Source organism: Erythrolamprus reginae, chromosome 3 (assembly GCF_031021105.1).
Source record: "Erythrolamprus reginae isolate rEryReg1 chromosome 3, rEryReg1.hap1, whole genome shotgun sequence".
Lineage (NCBI taxonomy): Eukaryota > Metazoa > Chordata > Lepidosauria > Squamata > Dipsadidae > Erythrolamprus > Erythrolamprus reginae.
In genome coordinates, this window is record NC_091952.1 from 44,703,862 (window position 1) to 44,729,831 (window position 25,970).

At 39.9% G+C, this 25,970-nt stretch overlaps 1 protein-coding gene across 2 annotated transcripts in view; it reads left to right on the plus strand.

Moving 5' to 3' along the window:
• Nucleotides 1-25,970, plus strand: part of SLC6A9 (solute carrier family 6 member 9) — a 73,121-nt gene that overhangs the window by 13,577 nt on the left and 33,574 nt on the right. The gene's annotated exons all lie outside the window — the stretch shown is intronic.

Consider the following 25,970-nt stretch of genomic DNA (forward strand, 5'->3'; position numbering starts at 1 on the left):
GATATAGCCGAATTAGATAATGGTGTGTTAAAGTATTCACATTTTTCATGAGAGTGGAAAACAGGACCCTTACTTTGCTTCTTCTTTGATTACGATTCCTGTCCCAAATAGTGTAGACAGAAGATTGCAGGAAGTGCCTTCCCCAGGCATTACTTCTTCAGAGGTAATGTTACTTCCTCTGAAGTGCTGTAAAGTCACCAAGCATTGCCCAGGAAACAGTCAGTGTCCAGCAGGTGGGAAAAGTTTGGCTCCAGTATGCTGCTATTTGTTTGTGGTTTGGGTTTCTACACTGACAAAGAATGGGGCTCCCAGGAGACGCCTGAAATAGCTTGCACCTCAGCCAGAGGCACCGTGCCAGTGTCAGTACTGGAACATGTGGGGGAAGGGAGTCAGATAGCTTCAAGACATATTTATGTGTATATATTTATGCACACACATAATTGCAGACATAAAGAATGCAGACTCTTTTCTGCAATGTTTCACGGGCATTGTTCATTCCTTTGAACACATTTTTGTGTATCGTTTTATGCTTCATCTTCAAATTGTCTGAGAAGTATCGCATATTATGGAAATACGATTTGCATTCATATTTACTTGTAAATGATACAGTAATATGCACACACACCCATGCATAAGGACACTTCTCTGCCCACTTTTATCAATTCCGAGGGATATGCATAGAAGAACTGTCCACTATGCCCCTGCTTTCTAGTATCCGCTTTCATTGTTAGGAAATAACACCAACCAGCCAGCATTAATCCATTTGGAAAATAGACATAAGAAAGTGCCTGTCTTTTGATGGTCTGTGTTGTATTGGTTTGACTCCAGGCAGCAAAGTGTATGTGTGAAAGCAGTTGGCTGCTTTGAACTGTTCACACTGCTGTCGAAAGTCTCCTACCGTATTTACAAATGCTTGTGCTTCTTTTATTTATTTATTTATTTATGATTTGATTTGATTTGATTTGATTTGATTTGATTTGATTTGTATGCCGCCCCTCTCCGCAGACTCCTGGCAGCTAACAACAGTAATAAAACAGCATATAATAATAATCCAATACTAAAAACAGTTAAAAGCCCATTATTATAAAAACCAAACATACATACAGATATACCATGCATAAAATTGTAAAGGCCTAGGGGGAAAGAGTATCTCAATTCCCCCAAGCCATTCTTACTCCTATTGCAGTACATTGCATTTCTTCCTGCGTGCATGATGAATAATTTTGCCCTTTCTTCCTTTTATGCTGTTTTGTCTGTTATTGTCTGATGCTAAGGAGCTCTTTTGGGGTAGCGGTGTACATCCCAGGATAGAAATGAAGAGGACAGGCTAGAACACAGAACAAGCCCATGTTGCCTAGGCAGCAGCTGCCTTGGGAATGCTGCTGTTAAGGACATAATTGTCACTCTCTGTACTTTCTGCACATTATTTTCCTTGACCTCACTATTTATAGTTCTTTGTCCTAGCCATGTATGCATGTTTCCCAAAGTGGCAGCCCAAATGGACTTCTATACGAGCAGAAGAGCTGCATGCCCTTTCTCAAAAAAGGGCTGGTCACTCAGTTGATTGCCTTGTTCTGAGCAGGACTCTCCAAATCTGGAGCAGATTTTGCTTGCCTGTATAGGCAAGCAACACAACAAGCTTAGAGTCCCTGAGAGTAATACTTACATTGTCGGTGATATTCCTTAGATCAGTGTTTCCCAACCTTGGTATCTTGAAGAGATCTGGACTTCAACTCCCAGAATTCCCCAACATTCGCTGGCTTGGGAATTCTGGGAGTTGAAGTCCAGATCTCTTCAAGTTGCCAAGGTTGGGAAACACTGCCTTAGATAACCTGCTCCATGCAGTGAGCTGGAAGGCAGCAAGTGAAGGCATGGTTCGGATTCGCTTCCCATCTCTATCTACTGTCAGAAGAAGCTGCTACATTGGACGCAGCAGCAAGGGACATTGCATCTCTGAATAGCATTTAGCACATAGGAAAAAGTGGGCTGTGGGCCATGAAAGTTTAGTATAATAATGAAGACAGAGCTGGGCCGGCTGCAGTCCATAAGCCACGTGTAGCCACTTTTAGCTTTTGTTACCAGTCTCTTTTATGAGTCTGCTTCCTAGAATCACATTGCAATACACTTGATGGCAAAGCACCAAACCATAACTATGACATTTACATTAGTTTAGATTAGTTTATTCTCATTGCAAAACTAAATCAAATGCCGTCTTCAGTGCACATTATAACTATAAAAATAAAAACACAAACATACATCTTTTACATTCTGTATAATTGAAATTGAAAACCCGATTGAACTATACCATAGAATTCAATATGGTTATTGCCCTGGGATAGAAGCTGTTTTTCAGCCTATTTGTCCTTGTTTTTATTATTCTGTACCATCTGCCAGATGGTAATAGTTCAGAAAAAAATAACAACTAATTTTAGCAAAAACAAAAGAAGAAGAAACACTGATGTTGAAACCCTTTGTAACACCTAGACAACTAAAAAATGAAACCTGAAAATGTGGAGCAGGACCAAAAATCCTACTTCACTTGATGACATCACTATCTCATAGCTCTGTCTCTATTGAAAGCTCCCTCTATCTCCCTCTGCCTAGGCATTCTTGAAATAGCATCATAAGCCCATCATCCACTAATATCCTTGGGCAAGATAGATTCAGCATCTTATAGTCTATTGCTGTTCTGTTGTTGTTTATGAGATACATAGCCCAGGGGCGAAATCCAGCAAGTTCTGACAGGTTATGGAAAACCATTAGCGGAAATTTTGAGTAGTTTGGAGAACTGGCAAATACCACCTCTGGCTGGCCCCGGAGTTGGGTGGGAATGGAGATTTTGCAGTATCCTTCCGCTGCCGTGCCCACCAAGCCATGCCACGCCCACAGAATTTGGATTTCACCACTGATCAATTGGTGTAATAAATAGATTAAATTATATAGCCAAATCAGATCATTCTGGCTAAAGAAAATTGGCTGCTAAATCAAATTGCCCTACGCAGGGGAATGAATACACATCCTGCTGTATCCAGAGAGGATGATATGCAGAATTCAATATTTTTTCCATGTTCTGAACAGTGAATGGCAAAAAAAGTTGATGAAAAAGAGAGATCAGGTTTGTCAACTAATAAAGAGTTGAGGGGAAACCAAAGCAGGCAATAAATATTTTAGGAAGTCAAAACATAGATTGAGACAGAATAGGATTTTGTTACAGCTACAAACATGTATAACAGCTATTACTGTATAGATTTTAACTATTACAGGGAACAACCAGTGATAACAAAAATGTAGTGTTTTGAGGCACAGGGAATAAAGGTTTGAATATTTATCTTTTTTGATACTGTGCTATAAATCTGAACCCTGGAACCTTTTTATTCCATTTTTTGCTGAATCTTGGAAATTTATCCACAAAAAAATCTGACAAAGCATTCCTCTTTTACAAAATGTGTGTTTTTGTGGGAGACTGATGAAAAGTTACGTTTGCCAAATATTTGTCACATATCATTTTTATAGGCACTTTGGGGGGGGGGAATAAGGGGAGGGAGGGAAAGGGTTTAAAAAAATTTAAAGTGACAGCAAGCAGATTCCTAAACAGATGTTGCTGTCTTGGCTTCTCTCCACCCCAGAGAACAAATAAGACTAACTTAGTAAAGCTAATATCAGGAGAGGTAGAGGCAGGGGTGGGCTACGAGCCGGAATGCTAAATTGTGCTCGCCGCCATGTCTCGTAAGTTCTTGCGGGACCAGTGCGATTTCGCTGCTAAACCTATGGAGGAAGCAAAATCGCGCATGGAGCCGCAGGTGCGCCCGTGTTTCGGCATGCACGGAAGCAAAATAAACCTCACCAAAACACAGGCACACCTACGGTTCCGTGCACAATTTTGCTTCCTCCACAGGAACAGAAGCAAAATCACGCTGCTCCCGCAAGAATTTACGAGCCGCGGCGGCAAGCACAATTTAGTGTTCCGGCTCGTAGCCCACCACTAGATGGAGGATAGATAAACTTGGGGAAAAAACAACAGATCTTTACATTCCTTTCCTTCCTGAATCCAGACAGACAAAGCTGAATCTCCAGCCTGTTAGAGCATCCCTCTAGGCCAGTGATGGGGAACTTTTTCAGCAACAAGAGTGCAAACCAGAATGTGTGTGTGTGCACCGGAGTCCCAGAAACATGAAGACCAGCTGACCCATGCACATGCATGCACTGGCTACCTGGTCTTCACGCACGCCAGAGCCCTGGAAACTCAAAGTCTAGCTGGCCAGTGCGCATGTGCATGCCGGAAACCAGAAGAGTAGCTTTGACAGCGCATGTGTCCACAGAGAGGGCTTTGTGTGTCACTCCTGGCATGCGTTCCATAGGTTCACCATCACAATGAGTAGAAGACTCAGATAGTAATAAGGGGATGCATAAGTGCAGTAGCGTGCTTCCCGTCCCCTGTCCTATTGTCTCTCCTATATTTCATATATCGTATCTACTATCCCTATGTCTTTTCTTCTATTCTCTTATTGCTATATTTTATTCCTACATTTTCACTTCTATTCTTTCTCTAATATTGGACAAAATAAAATAAAATAAATAAATAAATAAATAAATAAACCAGTTCCAGAGTTGCTACAGGATGACACCTTTTACATAAACTCTATGACAATCATTAAGTGTTGTACCACATGATTCTTGACAAATGTATCTTTTTCTTTTATGTACACTGAGAGCATATGTACCAAGACAAATTCCTTGTGTGTCCAATCACACTTGGCCAATAAAATTCTATTCTATTCTATCCTATTCTATATGGCATCGGGCCAGATTACTTCCGAGACTGCCTTCTGCCACACAAATCCCAGCGCCCGGTCAGGTCCCATAGAGTCGGCCTCCTCAGGATCCCATCAACCAGACAATGTCGTTTGGCGGGACCTAGAGGAAGAGCCTTCTCTGTGGGGGCCCTCTAGAATCAGCTCCCCCCCCCCTGGAGATTCGCACTGCCTTCCATAAAAGTTTAAAGACCTATTTATGCCGCCAGGCTTGGGGCCATTAGATCCTAGCCCCCTGGCCAACTAGTGTTTTAGTATGATTTGTGAGTGAATGGTGATGAATATTTTTAAAACTCTGTTGGTGCTTTTTAAGTCTTTTTAGTCATATTAATTGGATTTTTAGATGTATTTGCTATGGTTTTTTTATATGTTGTGAGCCGCCCCGAGTCCTCAGAGAGGGGCAGCATACAAATCCAATAAACAAACAAACAAACAAACAAACAATCCAGCATTTGATACTGCTTCAATTTTAAAGATCTGTCAGGAAACCCAGTAACTCTAGGCAAGGCTCCTGGCTGGCCTGAATCCTAAAACATTAAGACAGTTGCCTGTTTCACAGTGCTGAGATCCAAACAGAAATTATCTTCCTTTCTCTGACACTCCTGGGAAGTGTCTGTGTAAGCGAATGTGTGCAAACACTTTCTAAAAGGTGCACTTCCCACCACCACCACCCATCTCCAGTTAGTGCTATTTTTGCTTGCTTATTTTAAGGACATGATGTCTTGTACTTGGAATTGCCATTGCTCTTGCTGGCACCACAGTTCGGCCAGGGGCTCCTGACTTTTGAGCAGTGTCTCTGTCTGCCTGGGTGCTTACAGCATCTTTTGGAGTAATTTTAGGTGGCAAAGGAACAGGGGCCACTATGGTGTTGTGTTTCTTTCAGAGTCAATGCAAAGGGGGTTACGCTCTGAGTTGTGAGGCTGTGAATTAAAGTGAGAGACGTTGGGTTTGTTTGTGGAGATTTCTGAAACAGCCTTGGCTCATGCATGTTGGCCTCTGACCAAGCCACCTCCTGCGCACACTCACACACACACACACAGAGGGGATCCTGACTCTTTATTGGGCTGCGGAAGTATGTCTGTTTGGAATAATAAGACGGAACAGACCCGGGGGGAGGGGGGGTTGATGTGGATTTTCTGCCTGAGCAGCCCTGGAGAATTGATGCCCAATCGTCAGCAGGGCCTGAGAAAATAGCCTTAGGATGTATGTGCCTGGCACTGGCCACTTCTCCACATCCTCCAAAATGACAGCGACAAAACTTCCACCTGTGAATGGGGGAGCTAAGTAGAGTTTACATCTCATACTTGGGGGAAATACCTTCCCTCCCCAAAGACGCTTATTGTTACCTGATTGGTTGCCCTTGTTTCTGAGGTTTATTTATTTATTTTTATTTGTTTGTTTATTTATTTATTTATTTATTCATTTGTCCAATACATAAATACAGTACATAGGAAGAAAAATAGACATGTAGTAATATATATAAGGGTAAAGTGAACTTAGAGGAGAGGATATATGAAAGGAAGAAAATATATATGAAAAGCGAGAGAAAGGAAGACAATTGGACAGGGGACGAAAGGCACACCAGTGCACTTATGTACGCCCCTTACTGACCTCTTAGGAACCTGGAGAGGTCAATCGTGGAGAGTCTAAGGGAGAAATGTTGGGGGTTAGGGGTTGAGACTATTGAGTCTGGTAATGAGTTCCACGCTTCGATAACTCGATTGTTGAAATCATATTTTTTACAGTCAAGTTTGGAGCAGTTCGTATTAAGTTTGAATCTGTTGCGTGCTCTTGTGTTGTTGTGATTGAAGCTGAAGTAGTTATTGACCGGTAGGACGTTGCAGCATATGATCTTGTGGGCAATACTCAAGTCGTGTTTTAGGCGCCGTAGTTCTAGGCTATCTAGGCCCAGGATTGTTAGTCTATTTTCGTAGGATATTCTGTTTCGAGTGGAGGAGTGAAGGGCTCTTCTGGTTTAAAGTGAAATTTAGGACAGACGGAGCTTAGGTTGCCTGGCCATGAGTCATCAAACCTGTACCAGTCTCTCTTGGCACCCATATGCTTCAATGCCTCAGTATTATGATGTGGTGATAGTGCTGGTCAGTGTAAACCCACAGGGATGCTGTGTGTGAGAAAAGGTATGAGAAAATCTTTCTGTCCTCTACGATGAATAAACACTCAAAGCCAACAGTGGCTTTGTAAACTCCCAAGTTACCAGTTGCTCCTTTCTAATTTTTGTGTGTGTTATTACTGCTGATATCCTTCTATTTGTTTTAGTCAGGGGTCCCACCGTTTGCCTTCTGGAATCTGGATGAAATATTTAATCCTAGTCTGGAGATCGTACTAGCTTGTTTAGCATTGCAATTTCGTTAAACTTTTCATTTATTAAGACTTGGTTGATTTTATTTGATAGTTATCAGTAGTTCTTCTGCTAAACCTCCACAGCACTGCTGGGCCTGATGATTTTCATATAATAATAATGCAGGTGGAGGGGGATTTAAATTCTCTCCAAATATGAGTCAAAGATTCATTCTTACCTCTTCCAGTAATGTCACTTTGAGTCCAAAAAGCATTATTAAAAATATACCTTGAGTCCAAAAACAATTTTAAAAATCCATAATGTTCTCTACAGTCACCTTTGAAGTACAGTCCAATGTGTGAGAAATAGTGTTAATAGCTCTCCTAGGTGAAAAAACAAAGTAAACTGTATTTTATTTTCACTTATTTATTAGCTCATATATTGACAGTATTTTTGTGTATAACAGGCATATCGAACTCATCAGCATGAAGGATGCTAAATTATTGATATACAGTAGTACATTTGCAAGTAAGAGCAAGCTAAAGAAAGGATGTTTATTTATCTGCATTTAAAAAGCAGTATAATATATCCACCAAATTTGCAAACACTGCTTGACAGAAATCATCAAGGCTACAGAATTGTAATTTGTAATTGAAAATTGAGATGTCTCTCAATGTAAAATTCTACCTGATGCTAAAAAGCAGAATATCCCCTTCACTTAATGTCAGTATACAGTATGATGTATGTTAAGTCAGGTGGAGTAAAATCAAGATTTTATGCTAACCTCAGAGTTTATAACCTAGGAGGTCTCTCTATGAAAACAGATGTTTGAGCACCAACGCGCTTGGATTCTCTGATGTGGCGAGATCAACTCTATATCATCGCTCCTTGTTTTCTCTAAGCAGAGATACCTTTCCCTGCTGCACCCCAGCAAATAGATTCAACATGAAATTCAGAGGAAAGAATATTTCACTGGAAAAATATTTCTTTTTAATGTCCCCTCTTCCCTCCAGAAAATAAATCACAATGCAGGATAACCTTTGAGCTTTAGATCATGAAATTATATGCAGATCCTGATAGGGTTGATATGATAGGGCTGATAAGCTTTTCTTCATACCCCCCCCCCCCCAATTATGAGAGACATATTTCATAATATCCAAATTAAATTAACTACAAGCATGTTGTTGTTCTTTAGTGAGTAGGACAAAATGGATTTTAGATGTGTGAAATAACTTCCAAATTTTATATGTTCTGAAATATGTGTTCAAGATATTTTAAGAAATACAAGTCCGTATTTGTTTATTCTGCTGTAAACATTCATTGTCAAGTTCTTTGCAGAGAATTTAAAACACATAAATGTAGATATCTTTTAATGGGACCTTTCTCTTGTAACAGACAAGTTTTAAAATGACAAAGACATTATTTCATAATTTTATTACAAGAATTTTGAAATACTGTATTTTAATAAAATATTGCATATATTAATTGTGCTAACTGTGGCATTATACTATGTAATCAAACTAAATATAGCTATATTTAAATTTGGTTAGATATACAGTACAGTATCTGTCTTTTAATATGGGGTACGTAGAGCCATATCTGAGGGCGTGTGAGGTGGTGCCCTATATCAGCTTCAGCGCATATACTTGCGCTGGTCAGCGGATTTTTAGCCTTTTTGGCAAAAAAATCTTGAACACCCAGTTCTTATCTAGAAAAGTTCTTAAGTAGAACTTCTTAAAGTTCTTAAGTAGAGGCGTTCTTAAATAGAGGTACCACTGTAAGTCAAATAAATAAATAAATAAATAAACCCAATACTGCCTCTACTGTTTCTGTTTGTTTGTTTTGGTTCATTTCGATCAGTGTTTGATTCTTGTAAAGTTTTCAGAAATAATTTGCCTGCATCTGAGGGCTGAGTGAGAGACTGACCCAAGTCACCCAACTGGCTTAGTTGTGTCCACATGGCTAGAACGCATAGTCCCTTAGTTTCTAGCCTGCTGCCTTACTGCAGCAAAATATATAATACAGATAGCCTTTGTTCTGCCGGCGTGTTTCAACCGCCCGTAATTACAGGGTAATTAGTCCAGGAAGACACACACCACAAGATAAAAGGAAAACCCCAAAGTTTTTATAAACAGAAAAACAGAAACAGCTCCCTTTTTAAATGTCAAAGGGATTTTCTGGTACACACAAGGCACAGGTTAAATGCAGTCCAATTGCTCACCCAATAACTGGGAAATTGAGTCCAATTCTAAAGTCCAGAAAGTGCACACACAATCTTGAACAGCACAAAAACCACAATCTTGACGAAACAATGAATCAGATAAACTGCCACAACGCTAAACCAGCATGCTGTTCTTTTTATCTGTAGCACTAATTACAGCAGCCGCACCCAACCACAGGTGGCCTCATTTTCTCTTGTAATAATCCTTCAGTTGTTGTCTCCTATGCATCACTCTACACATGCATGGATGTGTCATTAATTCTTGTTCAGAATCCAAGGATGATACAGATGATTGATCTCCTCCTGGGCTGTCTGCCAAACTCCCCTCTTCCCTGTCACTCACGCTTCCTTGGTCAGAGGAGGCTTCGTCGGCAGATTCCATCGGGAGCAAAACAGGCCTGCGGCATGTGGATGTTTCCCCCACATCCACCTGCACATTCCTTGGGGCAGGAGCTGGGCCAGAGCTAACCACAACAGCCTTCAACTTGTGACCATTTGTTTTAGTGACTGTTCAAACTTACAATAGTGCTGAAAAAACACGTCATCTTGATTATTTTATTTTATATGCCGCCCCTCTCCGTGGACTCGGGGCGGCTCACAACAGACAAAAAGATACAGGATGCTTGGCAACCAACGGGTGTTTATAACAGCATTCTGGAGTTTACATAATGACCATTTACAACCTTCCCGACTGGCTTCTGACAAGCAAAGTCAATGAGAGAAGCTTGATTCACTTTACAATTATGTGGCTCTGTTAACAATCAGTAGCAAAAAGGGTCATAAAACAGGGTGTGACTCTCTTAATGATCATATGCCTTAGTAACAGAAGTTCCAGTTTCGGTCGTATCTTGAGGATGATCTGTCACGATGCAACATTTCTAAACTAAAAATACGTCATGGATTGAATTGTCTGTTTTATCTTTGTCTACCGTATCGCTCAGGTCTATGATAGATGCATATTTGTTTTTTAATCAATAATACTGTTTATATTGCAATGTTCTTTGCATGTTGAATGTTTGAACAACTTCTTGCCTGATATTTGCCATGGCTCAAGAAGGCTGCCAGTGGCAGATTAAAAATATTTGCCTTCCTGATTCGTATCTCATTTTATGCTATAACACGTGGTTATTGTTTTATTGATACTGAATAAAAATTCAAACTTCCCCTTGCTAAAGAATTGACAGAACTATCCTAGATCTCATGAGTGTCTGCTGGAGGTTCTTTATGTTAGACAAGTGATTGCTTAAGTATATTCAGTTATTTCAAATAGCCCTTGAATTGCGGAATAACCTAGAAAAAGACTGATAACTGTTGTGACATTACTGTTACCGGAAAGTGAAGTGTTTAAGTCCCTTTGTATTATGGTATTGGTATATCTTGCATGGTGTAAATAAGCTGAAACTATTTTCCCATTTCATGTATTTTAAGAGGAAAGGCTTTTTTTTGTTTTTATTTTGCTTTTTGTGTGAGTTTGTAAGAATAGCTCTGTTAGATCAAACTAAGGCCAATCTTCATCCAGCATTTTCTTTCTCTCAGTGACCAACATAATACCATTGGTGTGTTCACAAGTAGGAGATATTCCCAGCAACTGAAATTTAGAGATAGTAATGAATTAATTCTATTCTCTTTTAAAGCTATCCAGTAAAGTGGCCATCCCTATGTCTTGTTATAAGGAATTCTCATGTTTCTTAAATTAATTTTGTTGAAGGTTTTAAAGAGGACCTAAAAACTAAGACAAACTAATATGAAATGGAGAACGCAAAGGAAAAAAAGAAAAAATAGTAGTGAAAAGGAATAAAAAAAACAGAAAGAAGCTTCTGATTTCCTCATCAGTAAATATAATATTGCAAAATTATTTCTTACTGTATGATTATGAAACAGCTAACTTTTTCTGTCATAAAAACTACAAGTCACAGTGATTAATTTCCCTGTTTTATGCAAAAAAAAAGGTCTATTTGGGATTTCTAGTCAGCCATAAATGTGGGTATTGTCTTTTCTATGACCAAAGAAGTCAATTTACCCACCGCTGAAAGTTCCATCATGTTCACCAACCATTTCTTCAATGTGAGCAATATCAAACTTTTCCATTTTTGAGCATACAATAGTCTCACTGCAGTTGTCACATACATAAAGTTCTAACATTATGACTTTTTCTAGTTGCTTGTCTATGAAAGAAAAAACCTCTGGTTTCAGTTATATTTTAATCTGTTAAACCTTCTCAATTAATACATGAATTTGTATCAAATTTTTTTTGACTTTTTTACATGACCACCAAAGATGATAATGTCCCCGCTTGTTCGCATTTCCAGGAAAAATGTGAAACACCTTTCTAGAAAATTTCTCTGGTGTCAATTACCAACAACATATAATTTTGTAAAGGTTCTCTTTAAGGTTAGAACGTAATTTAAATTTCAATCTTTTCAGCCACATACTGTATTTTTTGGAGTATGATACGCACCGGAGTATAATACGTACCTTAGTTTTTTGGGGATGAAAATAGGAAAAAGAATCTGCTTACCAGATATTCATCTGGCTCGCATCCTTAGTCTGGTCAGTTTCAGCACATTATTTTATCCCCTGGTTAGGACTTAAAAAAAACCTTATTCAGAGAGAGTAACAATGAAAGAGCTTGCAAGCACATGGTTAGGCCTGGAAAGAAACATTCGGAGCAAGTACAGCAATGAAAAAATCCTGCAAAGTCTTAGGGCTTGGAAAACATTCTTTGCAAAGAGTAACAATGAAAGAACCTGCAAGGTAAGAGCTGGGAAGATCGTTAGCACCTAGTTAGGGCTGGGGGGAAAAGCTTCATAAAAGCTACATTCAGAGTATAAGACGCACCTGAATTTTCAGCCTCTTTTAGGGAGGAAAAGGGTGCGTTTTATACTCCGAAAAATACGGTATTTTCCCATTGTCCATTCTCCAACACTTTAGCTCTTTTTGATAATTATATATAAGAAAACCACTGAAAAATCTTCTCTTGGTTTTATTTTATTTATTTTATTTTATTTTAAATTTTTTTTATTTATTTTATTTTATTTTTTGTTTTTGTTTTTGTTTATTTGTTTGTTTGTTGATTGATTGATTGATTGATTGATTGGATTTGTATGCCGCCCCTCTCCGTAGACTCGGGGCGGCTCACAGCATACAATGAAACAATTCATAACAAATCTAATAAATTTTAAAAACTTTTAAAAAACCCATTATTAAAACAGACATACACACAAACATACCATACATAAATTGTATAGGCCCGGTGTGTGTGCCTCAATTCCCCCATGCCTGACGGCAGAGGTGGGTTTTAAGGAGTTTACGAAAGGCAAGGAGGGTGCGGGCAGTTCTAATCTCCAGAGAGAGCTGGTTCCAGAGAGTCAGGGCCGCCACAGAGAAGGCTCTTCTTCAAGAGCCTTCTTGAAAATTTTACAATCTCCTTGAAAAAATTCTAGTACCCAATGATAAGTTAGTCATTTATTTATAATTTCCTGTCTAACATGTTTCTTGTATTGAAAGCCACATAGTTGTTTTCAGGTAAAACTTAAAATCAATTTGTAAGGTATTCCCATGTTGCCCTTTTATTGTTCTTGTTAATGGTATCAGCGAAACTATGTTCTCCAGGTTATATAAGTAATAAAGATTTCAGTGGAGTTTATAATAAATGTCACTAAAAGCAATAATTCAAGTCTATTCTTAAGCAATTGTAAACATGCTGGAGTTTTCAAAAAAAGATTGGAAAATCATTTTTCCAGGATGATGTAAGACCTCCTGCCATTGGACAGGGTGTTGGATTAAAAAACCTCCCAATGTCCCTTCCAGTCTTATGATTTGGATAATTCAGTGATTCTGTGTGAGGCTATTAGGTAGCTCTGTTGTAAAGTATTCCTTCCCTCCCTGTGTAATGTCCTTAGTACCCTCTCTCCCTATGCGCTTGGCTGTATCCTGATGTTTGAGATTTCCATCTCATATACTGTATTTTCTTACAGTTGATTTTTTGAGTTTATTTATTTTATTTATTATTTATTTATTATTTAGATTTGTATGCCGCCCCTCTCCGCAGACTCGGGGCGGCTCACAACAAAGTGAAACAATTTACAACAAATCTAAATTACAGTTTAAAAATATTTTAAAAACCCCATTTTCTAAACAAACATACATACAGACATACCATTCATAAATTGTATATGCCCGGGGGAGATGTCTCAGTTCCCCCATGCCTGACGACAAAGGTGGGTCTTAAGGAGCTTACGAAAGGCAAGGAGAGTAGGGGCAGTTCTAATCTCCGGGGGAGTTGGTTCCAGAGGGATGGGGCCGCCACAGAGAAGGTTCTTCCCCTGGGGCCCGCCAACTGACATTGTTTAGTTGACGGGACCCGGAGAAGGCCCACTCTGTGGGACCTAATTGGTCGCTGGGATTCGTGCGGCAGCAGGCGGTCTCGGAGATATTCTGGTCCAGTGCCATGAAGGGCTTGCCTGAACATAGGAAATGGGAAAATGGCTCTTAAAAACCCTTCTTTGTAGTTTATTTTACTCAGGTGTGATCTGTGTTTTATTTACAGTTTAATATTTATTACTTTTCCTGCATATTTTTTAAAAATTCACTTTACAATGCTTTATAACCCGCTCCAATTTCAAAGGAATTTGACTTGGATATAGCAGATATAATTCAATGTGACTGAACTATTCCGTTTAAATAAAATAGTATTGCTGCAGCATAGAAACCAATAAATGGGATCCAAATTGTAGAATTAATTTCTGACAGAAGCAAAACCAAATACAGTATTGTTAAAAGCAAACTTAAAATTCAATGTTTGATCTGAAAAACAAATCAGCAATTCTACATCTATGTTACTGTAGGCAATTCGAAGCAGTCCTTGGAAGATAATTCATTATAGTTTGTAAGTTTTAGTCTTAATGCATGTTTATTAATAGTTGGCACTTACATGAACACACATGGTTTTTAAAAGATGATTATTTAAATACAGGAATTCTTGTCAGTGTAGTGCTTAGAGACATATGGTTTATTTGCATTTATAATATACTTTGGGAAATGGTGTTGTGATTTGGATACATGGTCCTATAACTTGGTTATTATTATTTTTTTAAATGCTTTTTTATAATAACCAAGGGAGATTAATGTATTATAGTACATGGGTACTCAACCCCTGGTGTTTAGAACGAGACTGGGCCATGTAAATAAGCGAAGCCGCATCCGTGGGATGCAGGCAGCAAGCGAAACCTTGTCCCTTTAGTCCATGGAAAAAACCTCTAGTCCTCGGTGCCCAAAAGATTGGGGCCGCTGCTGCTATAGTAAACCGCAGAAAACTTCTTTAATATGTGCATTGAATTTTTTTTCTGCCTAATCTAACTAGCTCCCCCTATTGATCACATCAAAAACTGCTGGTGTTCCTCTCTGCTTTTCCTGCGTCCGTGGAAACAAGGTCATACAGAGCGAGAGAGACTGGTCAAGCCTAGCATTCTGTAACAACTGCCTCCACACCAGAGCCCATCCATCTGTAGCTGTGGTAGCCCCCCCCCCAACCTCATCTGGCTTATACCTGCCCCCCTCCTTCTCCACATTTTACTGCGATGGTCTGTTGTTGCATTCATGCCTCGTTGGGCTTCTTGATGTTGATGCTCAGGAAACATCTGGGCTGCTTGAAGCCATAGAAGAGGAGCAGGAAAGCTTAACATTCTGTCATAGGCTGCGCTAATAAAAAAAGCCAGAGCAATCTGTGCTGAGATCAGAACTCAAGGAGAGGATAAAGTTTGTATATTCTTGGAATTTATCCAAATTTGGGGCAAATCTAAATCATTGGTGTGTCATTTTCATTCATTCTCTTATCCACTATTTGAATGTCACCAGATGGTCCAGTTTGTGCAAGGTGACCTTGTAAATTGTTACCATACAAATGGCTGTCAGGATGCTAAGAAGAAGAAGAGACGCGGCTGGAGATGGGGACCATCAGAAGAAAACAATCTGGGATATTTTACTTTAAACTCATGCCATTAAAGACTTGCACTCCCCTTTCCACTTCGATCATGCTCCTCACTTTTCTTCATCCCATCTTGGAATAAGGGACATATAAATCAAGATGATAACATTATTATTATTATTATTTATTATATTTGTATGCCAACCCTCTCCGAGGACTCGGAGCGGCTCACAACAAGGAAAACAATACAATGAATACAAATCCAATACTTAAAAAACAATTGCTGCAGGTGTGAACTGTGCAAAAGGATCCAGAACCCACCTCTGCTCTGAAACCACTGGGTTGCAAAAATCGGGAAATCTTTGATCTTTGAAAACTTGGAGACTTGCATAGAAGAAACTTGAAGGAAGCTCTACAAAATAAATTGTCGGTCAACCCTGATATAAGAAACTTGCATTTGTTAACTAGCCTATTAGTTCAGTCCAGTATTCTGGTATCTGAACTACAAACATTTATTCCTCAGCAAAGCTCTTTTGTTTCTGTAAAAGAGAGAAAAGCTTCATCTGCGCGCCCCCCCCCCCCCTTATATCTAAAGTGGGTTTCCAATTCACAATTTATGTTGTTGAGTGAGAAATTTGTTAGGTAAGTTTTGCCCCATTTTACGACTTTTCTCACCATGTTGGTTAAGTGAATCACTGCAGGTTTTTTTTAAAATTAATAACATGGTTGTTAAGTGAATCTAGTTTCTCCATTGACTTTGCTTGTCAGAAGGTCACAAAAGAGGGTCGCATGACTCCGGGGCACTGCAACCCTCATAAATGTGAGCCAATTATCAAGGCATCTGAATTTATTTGTTTGCTTGCTTGCTTGCTTGCTTGCTTGCTTGCTTGCTTGCTTGCTTGCTTGCTTGCTTGCTTGCTTGCTTGCTTGCTTGCTTGCTTGCTTGCTTGCTTGCTTGCTTGCTTGCTTGCTTGCTTGCTTGCTTGCTTGCTTGCTTGCTTGCTTGCTTGCTTGCTTGCTTGCTTGCTTGCTTGCTTGCTTGCTTGCTTGCTTGCTTGTAACAAATCTAATATTTAAATTAATTTTAAAGACCCTTATTTAAGAAACCAAACATACACACAGACATACCATGCATAAATTTTATAGGCCTAGGGGGAAGGGAATATCTCAATTCCCCCATGCCTGACGACAGAGGTGGGTTTTAAGGAGCTGTAAGTCACATGACTATGGGGAAAGCTGAAATGGTCATAAGTGTGAAAAATGGTCATCAGTCACTTTTTTCAGTGCTGTTGCACTGAATGGTCACTAAATGAACTGTTGTAAATTGAGGGCTACCTGTGGTACTGCATTAGCAATCAGCTGTTACCAATTCAGCCAGCAGTCCAGTATATAAGCTACGAAACCTTGTCACTCATACATCCATGTGGAGGGGGAGGAAAGAAGAGTATTGACTTTCATCATCAAGTCTTTGGTGTTCACATCTATCACCCAGATTACCCTCACCCTTAGAGAGAATGTGGCGTTCTCTATATATATCTACAGGTCTTGGAGTGAACTCCTTGCTTCTTATGAGTTCTAGGATTGGTTGGGCTTTTCAGGATGCCCTGCAACAGGTGCTTGCAAGCAGGGGCCCTTGGAAGATCAGGCTGCACCAGCCAGGCCTAAAATAGCCCTGTGAGGTTGGAGCATGCAAACACAGTGAATGAGGCAGTGCTGATGATGTAGCTTGCTTGTGTAGCTACCAGTAAATCTGTATTCTTCAGTTTATGCCAAGCATGCCTGCTTCCAAGAAACTAAGTTAAATTGCCTGCAGAGGCACTAAACTTATATTTATTTATTATTCATTCATTTGTTTGTTTGTTTGTTCGTTCATTCATTCATTCAGTTAGTTAGTTAGTTAGTTAGTTAGTTAGTTAGTTAGTTAGTTATCCGACTTCTATGCCACCCAATCCCAAAGGACTCAGGGCGGCTTACAACAAAGGTACAAATACATAAGAATAAATACAAGACAGTAAAAGAAGTCGAATAGTTAACTGAGGTTAAAACATAACAAATTTTTTAAAAACCCATAAAACGTTATTAGAAAAAAGAAAACACACTCATATACATAGACGCCATTCTTACAGTTGGCCATCAAGCTGTGAATTTATGGCCCCCAGACCTGTCGGCAAAGCCAGGTCTTTGTAGCTTTGCAAAAGGGCAGCAGGGTGAGGGGGAAGTTAGTTCCATAGAGCTGGGGCGGCCACAGAGAAGGCCCTCCCCTGTGGCCCTGCCAAGCTGCATTGCTTAGGCGATGGGACCCGGAGGAGGCCAACTCTGTGAGCTCTTATTGGTCTCTGGGAGGTATGTGGCAAGAGACGGTCCTGTAAATACGTGGTCTGAGCCCATCTTTGAGGCAGATAATCTCTCTTTCCACTTGTTAAAGCTGACTAATTGGGATGGCGGTAGTGGTCAGTAGCTGGACCCAGGTAATTGATTCTAATTAGAACAAAATCAGGTGGCTGAGTCATCTCTTTCAGCACTTTCAGTATGTGTGCTGAGTAGACAAGAAAGGGTTGAACAGTCTGTGATACAGTAGGTTCCCTATACAATATAAAGCTCAGGGTTTTCCTCCTCTCCCTTCTAACTGATAATACAATGGCACCATTAACTTTGCATCTCAGATTATGATCTTCATATTTGTCCTGCAGCCAAGATTGTAGGTACCTGTTGCTTCCACATTCTCTTTATTAAAGTAGGAACTGTAGCCGAGCATACACTTTGTATGAAAGAGGACTGAAGTTGTTTCTCTGATGTTTTCTGTCTAAAAGCCTAGGACAGTGATAGCTAACCTTTTCTGGACAGAGGACCCAAAGTGCGCACGTGCGCATGGCCAAACCCCCCCAAATGCAATGCACATTCACCCCATGCATGTGCACATCACTCCCCCACATGTGCCATATGCCCCCCTCCATTCCCCTATGCATGTGCAACCCCTCGTGCATGCACACATGCATAGCAGAAAGTCAAGAACCAGCTGACCGGCAGGAGGCACAGGCGCATAGAAACATAGAAGACTGACGGCAGAAAAAGACCTCATGGTCCATCTAGTCTGCCCTTATACTATTTCCTGTATTTTATCTTACAATGGATATATGTCTATCCCAGGCATGTTTAAATTTAGTTACTGTGGATTTACCAACCACGTCTGCTGGAAGTTTGTTCCAAGGATCTACCACTCTTTCAGTAAAATAATATTTTCTCATGTTGCTTTTGATCTTTCCCCCAACTAACTTCAGATTGTGTCCCCTTGTTCTTGTGTTCACTTTCCTATTAAAAACACTTCCCTCCTGAACCTTATTTAACCCTTTAACATATTTAAATGTTTCGATCATGTCCCCCCTTTTCCTTCTGCCCTCCAGACTATACAGATTGAGTTCATTAAGTCTTTCCTGATACGCTTTATGCTTAAGACCTTCCACCAGCATGCACGGCAGAGCTGCACTGGGGTGTCGGCTTGCGTGCCCCCAAAGAGGGCGCTGGGGTGCCATACAGTGGTGGGTTTGCTCCCATTTGACCTGGTTCTGTGAACTGGTAGCAGCGATGGTAGGAGGCTCCACCCACCCACCTGGGACGCTTCTGCGCATGCCCAAAAGCATCACATGCACGAGTGCACCAGTACCAGTGGGATTTAGAACCCACTACTGGTGCTATAAGTTCCCCATGATGGCCTAGAGCTACCTTCTTTGGGTGTGTTGAAGAGACTAGAGAGCCTTCTGCTGGGGTTTCTTTGACTGGGATTCTTGCATCCATAGTTCCCTCTAAGCTGAGCAGTGAGCAATTGCTCACTTAAAAATCATCATCAACTCAGAGTTTTCCAAACCTGCCCAGAAGCCGAGAGGGAAAGAGTGAGAGGGAAGGAGGAAGAGAGGAAGAGAGAGAAACAGATAGAAAAAAAGAGAGGAAGGAAAAGAGAAAGAAAAAGAATGGGAGTAAGGAAGAGAGAAAGAAAATCAAAATCTAGTTTGAAACTATTTAAGTGGCATTTTGATATTGATAGAGTTGCCCTATTATGAGCTCACTGTTATAGACACACAGTACAGTATTTTATTTTGAAATTCTCTGAGGCAAAACAGGGTGGGTTTTTTATTTGTTTGTTTGTTTATTTATTTATTATTTCTGTGCTGCCCAGTCCCGAAGGGACTTCCGCTCAGACACTATACTTTTCCGCCCACCCCCAAAAAAATTAGAGGGAACACTGCTTGCATCCCAATGTCCAAGTATTTGTAAGAAGACAGCTCTCAGTTTGAAAGCTATCTATTACCACTCAGCTTGGAAAATAGAAGAGTGTAAATATAAAGTGACGTGCGTTGCTGCCAAAAATCCTGACTGCTCATACGAATTAATGGAATTAGAGTTAGCGATGACTTAGAGACTGCTGAAATGGAACGGAGTCATGGTAAAAAGTTCAATGAAGATGTCAACACAGTATGCATCTGTTGTTGTTTTTTTAAAGCCAATAACATGTTTGGGATAAAAAGAAAGGGTACTGAAAATGAGATGTCGATATTACAATGTCCTTTTGTAAATCAACGGTGAAGCCACATCTGGAATATTGAGGATAATTGAGATTATCGAGGAGCTGGTGCAGTTTTTCTATGAAGAAAGGTTGCAACATATTTGGTCTAGAAAGGAAGTAAATAAATTTACTTGAGTGAATAAAGGACATGATTAAGGTATATAAAAATATTATTGGATTAAGATGCACAAAAGATAAAACGGACAAGGAATAGCTATTTTCTCAAAAGACCAACAACCGAAGTTCATACAATGGAATTGAATCCTAGAAGAAACATGACAGACAAAAGGATTGTCTAAAATACAAAATGTAGTTCAACTTTGGTATTCAGTACCACAAGATGTGACATTGGCTACCAGCTTTACTGACTTAAAAAAAAAAGGGGACCATTTGAAGAAAATCAAGGGGATCAGTGGCAATTAGCTTTAATGGCAGTAAAAAAAATGTAAAGGCCATTTGGCGCAGGGGTCTCCAACCTTGGCAACTTTAAGCCTGACAGACTTCAACTCCCAGAATTCCACAGCCAGCTTTGCTTTTGAATTCTGGGCAAGGTTGGAGTCCCCTGGCTTCCTTCTTCTGCAGTTGGTTGGCCATTGTGAAAACAGGCTGCCAGACTGGATGGTTTGGACGCTGCTTATGTTCATTGTAAGAACAATTGAAGAGAAAGTGGTGGTTTGGAATTTCCTATTTATTTGTAGTGACTTCCCAATGAATTGAATAGGTACCAAGTGTGAGTCATATTCTTCCTCACTGTATAAAAATATTAAATTTCTCTCTCTGTGGGAGTAATTATTTCAGCATTTATATCTAAACAAATACCTTTGCAGAAATAACTATGCTATTAATATCCCTAGCCCCAGCTCTATGTGTAGATTTTGCTGGATCGTACTATCTTATCTTCTGATAATGCTCCTTTTCATTCATTTTGGATCAATTTAAATATACAGTGTGAAAGCCTCAAGGAAGCCAAATATTTGTGCACATGCACACTACGAAACCGCCTTCTGCCGCACGAATCCCAGCGACCGGTTAGGTCCCACAGAGTGGGCCTTCTCTGGGTCCCGTCAACAAAACAGTGTCATTTGGCGGGGCCCAGGGGAAGAGCCTTCTCTGTGGCGGCCCTGACCCTCTGGAACCAACTCCCCCTGGAGATTAGAATTGCCCCCACCCTCCTCGCCTTTCGTAAGCTCCTAAAAACCCATCTCTGCCGTCAGGCATGGGGGAACTGAGATATTCTTTCCCCCCTAAGCCTTTACAATTTATGCATGGTATGCTTGTTTGTAAGTATGTTTGGTTTTACAAATAAGGGTTTTTTTAAGATATTTTTAGGATAGGATTTACATTCTGTTTTTGTTGCTGTTGTTAGCCGCCCCGAGTCTGCGGAGAGGGGCAGCATACAAATCCAATAAATAATAATAATAATAATAATAATAATAATAATAATAATAATAATAATAATTTTTTAAAAAAAATCAGGAATAGTGTATGTGAAGTGAACGTAAAAAGCTCCTTTCCCCCATCAGTTTGCTTTGTTCTAATGGGGCTTTTTCTGGATTACTATTCAGTGAAAGACAAAATACTGGAAAATTCAGCCACGGTTATTCAAGGTATTATATAGTTTGGCCCGAACAGTTTCCCAGTCTGTCTACATCAATTTGGTAGAATAGACAGGAGTTAAATTTTGCCTCCTGCAAGTGAAGAGATGTATGGATAAGATTTCAAACGTGGAGGGCTCTTACACTACCAGGTGGGGTGCAGAAAGACTCAGGAGGAAAGGAAGCGGAGGAAAAGCATCGGAGAAACCAGCTGCAGAGCTATGTGCCTGGGTACAGAATGCTGATGGGCTCCCGGTAGGGCACGCAGGGGACTGGGCAGGCGGGGGCAGCATGGTGCTGGAGGAACTGAGCTGAAAGTAATGCCAAGTCCATGAGTAAGAGGCAAGCACATTATCACCACCCCAGAAGCATCAGGACTGGATGGGAAGAAAGCAGCAAGCGGGAGCAGCAGCAGTGCTCGCAACGCCCTCAGATATCAGGAATGAGCAGCCAAGGGAGACCTTGCCCCCAAGAACAGGTCAGTGGGCCACCTTTCCTAAAGCACCAGGTGGGGGAAGGGGAGCTGTTTGCTGATGGGGATGGCAGACCAGCAGAGGCACCTGTGTGACCACTGCAAAGCTGACCACCTAGCACAATGATATCGGCGCTGAAGTTGCTGAATGGGGGAAAGGGGAAAAGTTAATGCCGGAGACTCAATGAAAGCGGGTGGCTACACACTTTCAAAGCCTTTTTGTGCTGGCTCCCAGGGAGACAGCGGCATGAAGTGAGGAATTGCCAGGCTCAGTGTGGCTCCTGCATCTTTGCCAGTTTGCTTGTCGTGAGGGTGGTGGTGCACAAAACGGTTTGAGCGCTGAAGTCCAAGACACGCAGGCAGGGGAGGGTATGTTGGCTGATGAGCCACCTGCTTCAGGAAGCCAGAATTTAGCTCTTGGGGAGGAGCGGGAGAGGGAGGGATGTGCAAAATGAAGCCATAATTTTAGTTGGGGGTTCACAGGTCTTCCCTTCTTGTGAGCCACCAAAAGGCTGGGTCCTCCCATTCCAGGAAGCTGCCATTCTCGTTTCCTTGGAGAGTCCCTGCCATCTCTCTGTAAATTCTCCATGTGTAGTTGGGAAACAGGAAGTACTCGGCACTAGCACCATTTATCCTGTTCTTAAACTTGTACATGTCATTTCATTTGCTAGTGAAAAGGGCAGAGAAGAGCAAAACCAAATAGGAAGCTGTTTTATTATAAAATGAAAGAAACATATTTATTATAGCAAACAGGTGAGGTGTTGTTTTTTTTAAAAAAAATGTTTCTATGCAAGTCTTCTACAAGTCCACTAATTCCAAGACTGTGTTGCATTGGGTCTAAATATGTTCGTAGGGCAAATATAAAACTTTTCCCAAAGTAGTTCTCTTTTTAAGGTTTGCTGCTTTTAGCCCCTTCCTGTCCCTTTAAATGATTCAGAAGAAAAAAGATAACAGGCGAAATATGAATGAAGAATGAAATGAAAAATGAAGACTTTGCTCATTCTTTTCCCCTTTGCAGCAGCAAAAGGATTAGGAAAACTTGGAATAAAAATAGATAGGGGTATGTGTGTGTCTCTGTGTGTATTCACCTCTGTGTGTGCGTGTGTACACCTGGCCCTAATTTGTGTCTGTTGACCTTGATACCTTGGGTCAATGAGTTCCATATGTGAACTGCTTGTTTTGTTAATAGGTATGTTATATATTTTTTCATGCCATAATCAGGTTTGACAAGAAAAAAAATCATTTAAAATTAAGATAAGAGAGAGAGCACAGTAGGAATGTCAGCTCCATAGTTTCCTTTTTCAACATGCCTGATCTATAGTTGTTAAAGACAATGAATCCTTAATACAAGAGCCGAAATTCTCTCCAACAAGGAGCACAAATTCTATAGCCAGAGATTACTCTTTGCTGTGATTTTGTGGTGCGTAGGCATACTTCCTAATTCAGTAGATGCGTTTATATTGCTTTCCTTCTTCCATTTTTTCAGATGTTGCAAATACTAGCTACCTTTTTTTCTATAGAATGAAATATATTATATTGCATGTTTAATTATCTTCCATTATCAACTTTTCTCCTTAATGTATCAGATCTTTCAACTGTTTTGACCAGTACTACCAAATTTTTGTGATGGGGTAAAATTCTTACCATAGCGGCAAATGTTATCAATGTTCCACAAATTGCTAATTATATTGCACTTCATTGTGGGGCAAGGGAACTCTGGAAATCGATGCATAGAATTAAACTGAACTGAATAGAAATAGTAACTAAATAGAATGAGAGATGGTGAAGTAAGATTTTAGTTCGCTCCTTGCTGTGAAAATCTTTTCTTAGACCACTTTCTGTAGTGACCAAAACTGAATCCTCAGTTATCAGAATATGTTTTTTAAAGAATAACATTTGCAAAGGAGTTAATTCTCCAAAATGTGTAAGTATGTAGAATGTCATAAATATAGGTTAAGTGTTACACTCTTGGAAACGTGCAAATATTTATGTCCCTCTTGTTAAACGCAATCAAATTGTAAATTTAAACCAAAACTCCATCTGACTGACAAGCATAAGATACATATAAGTAGAGTAAATGCAATGTTATTATCAATGTTCATATTTCCTTTTCCCCTTGAATAGCAAATTTCCATGAAATATAGGAGACACTTCCAGTTCTGCCGTTACCTATAGGTTATGACCTATAAATCCCTTCATGGCATCGGACCAGAATATCTCTGGGACCGTCTTCTGCCGCACGAAGCCCAGCAACCAATTAGGTCCCACAGAGTTGGCCTTCTCCGGATCCCGTCGACTAAACAATGTCGTCTGGCGGGACCCAGGGGAAGAGCCTTATCTGTGGCGGCCCCAACCCTAGGGAACCAGCTCCCCCAGAGGTTAGGATTGCCCCCACCTCTGCCGTCAGGCATGGGAGAATTGAGACATCTCCCCCTGGCCTATATAATTTATGCATGGTATGTTTATGTGTATGTCTGCTTTTTAAATAAGGGGCTTTTAGAGACTTTTTAATATTTGATTTGTGATACATTGTTCGTATTATTGTTGTGAGCCGCCCCGAGTCTGCAGAGAGGGGCGGCATACAAATCTAATGAATAAATAAATAAATAAATTACGCTTGGAGTCATTCTCAGAGCACAGAGTCCATTTGAAGAAGTTATTCCCTTAATAAACCTAGGCCAAGGCGCCTTGTTGAGGCCAAGAATTAGGAAAACAAACTGACAGTTAAATCTTCTGACATTGATCAGAGACAAGCCACATGGGACACATACACAGACTTATTTTCCAACCCAGGACCTGGTCTAATGAAGGGACTGGCCAGTTCCGTAGCCAGATTGATAAATCAGGCTATTAGTGACTTGTTCAAGTGAAGATAAGTGTATTTTTAAAATAAAAATAATGATAGTTTATATATGGTTTGTTTTAATAATTTGCCTATGGAAACTCTAGATGGCAAATTTGAAACTATTTAGGACGATACTGTCTTGGCCATGCTATCATTTTATATCGAGATTCAGCCAAAGAACTTTAAAAAAAAAAAAAAACCAGTCACAAGTTAAAAGATTTTTTAAATTGACTTATCGAAAGGTAGATACAATGACCCTTTTTGTTGTTGTTCAAGGACTTCTGGAGTTACTAAATGTATTTTTAAAACCAGCATATTTATCCTCATTTTCACATATATATTTTTACATATACTGAAAAAGAAAGGAAGAAAAAGGAGCATAAGCCACTAATTTATTATTATTGAAAAAAATGTTGCTAGGTTATTTTTATGCAAATTTAAGCTTAATGGCTATTCTAGGAATTGGAAATGCAAACTGAACAAATGACCACACCTTCAGTCTGCAAACAAACGTGTTCTTTGCATTTGAATTAGATAAAGAGTTTTGATGTTCCTACTTTCCATCTTTTTAGCTTTCAAAGACTTCTGGCTGTCACTTTCCTTGGTGTAGACTTGACATCACTAGTTGGAGGGTTAAAAGCTAACACATAAGTTTCTTCTCATCTGATTTATAGGGCTCTATTACTGCACTAGATTTGCCTGGTGCTTTGTGAAAGTAATACCTATAGAAATAGATAGTAACCATTCAATTCAAGGCAAAGCATAAGTGAAGTTGGTTGTAACTCACGGATGAGTTAGAAAGTGGAGGAATTTGTAGAATTGCATTCTTGTTTAAATTCCTTTATGCCTGGTTGGAAATCTCGCTTTGCCTGTTTATTTTTATCATGCACTGATGAGTGGGGGCATAAATTTAATCAGGTCATGCATCTTTTTTTCTATTTTGCTTTGTGTGGCAATTTGGAGTTCATCATCCCTATATGCCAGATGGAGTCCAAAGCATTATTGCAGTCAGTGAAGCAAATAACTTTTCTTCCTTTTAAAACCAATGTTAACTAATGAGTACGGGAGCTGCTGTAATGAGGAAGGGCCACATATTAAAACTAGTAGTTCATTTTCCTGCATTTTGGTATTTGACCTTTTGTCTGGAAAAAACATAGAAGACTGACGGCAGAAAAAGACCTCATGGTCCATCTAGTCTGCCCTTATACTATTTTCTGTATTTTATCTTACAATGGATATATGT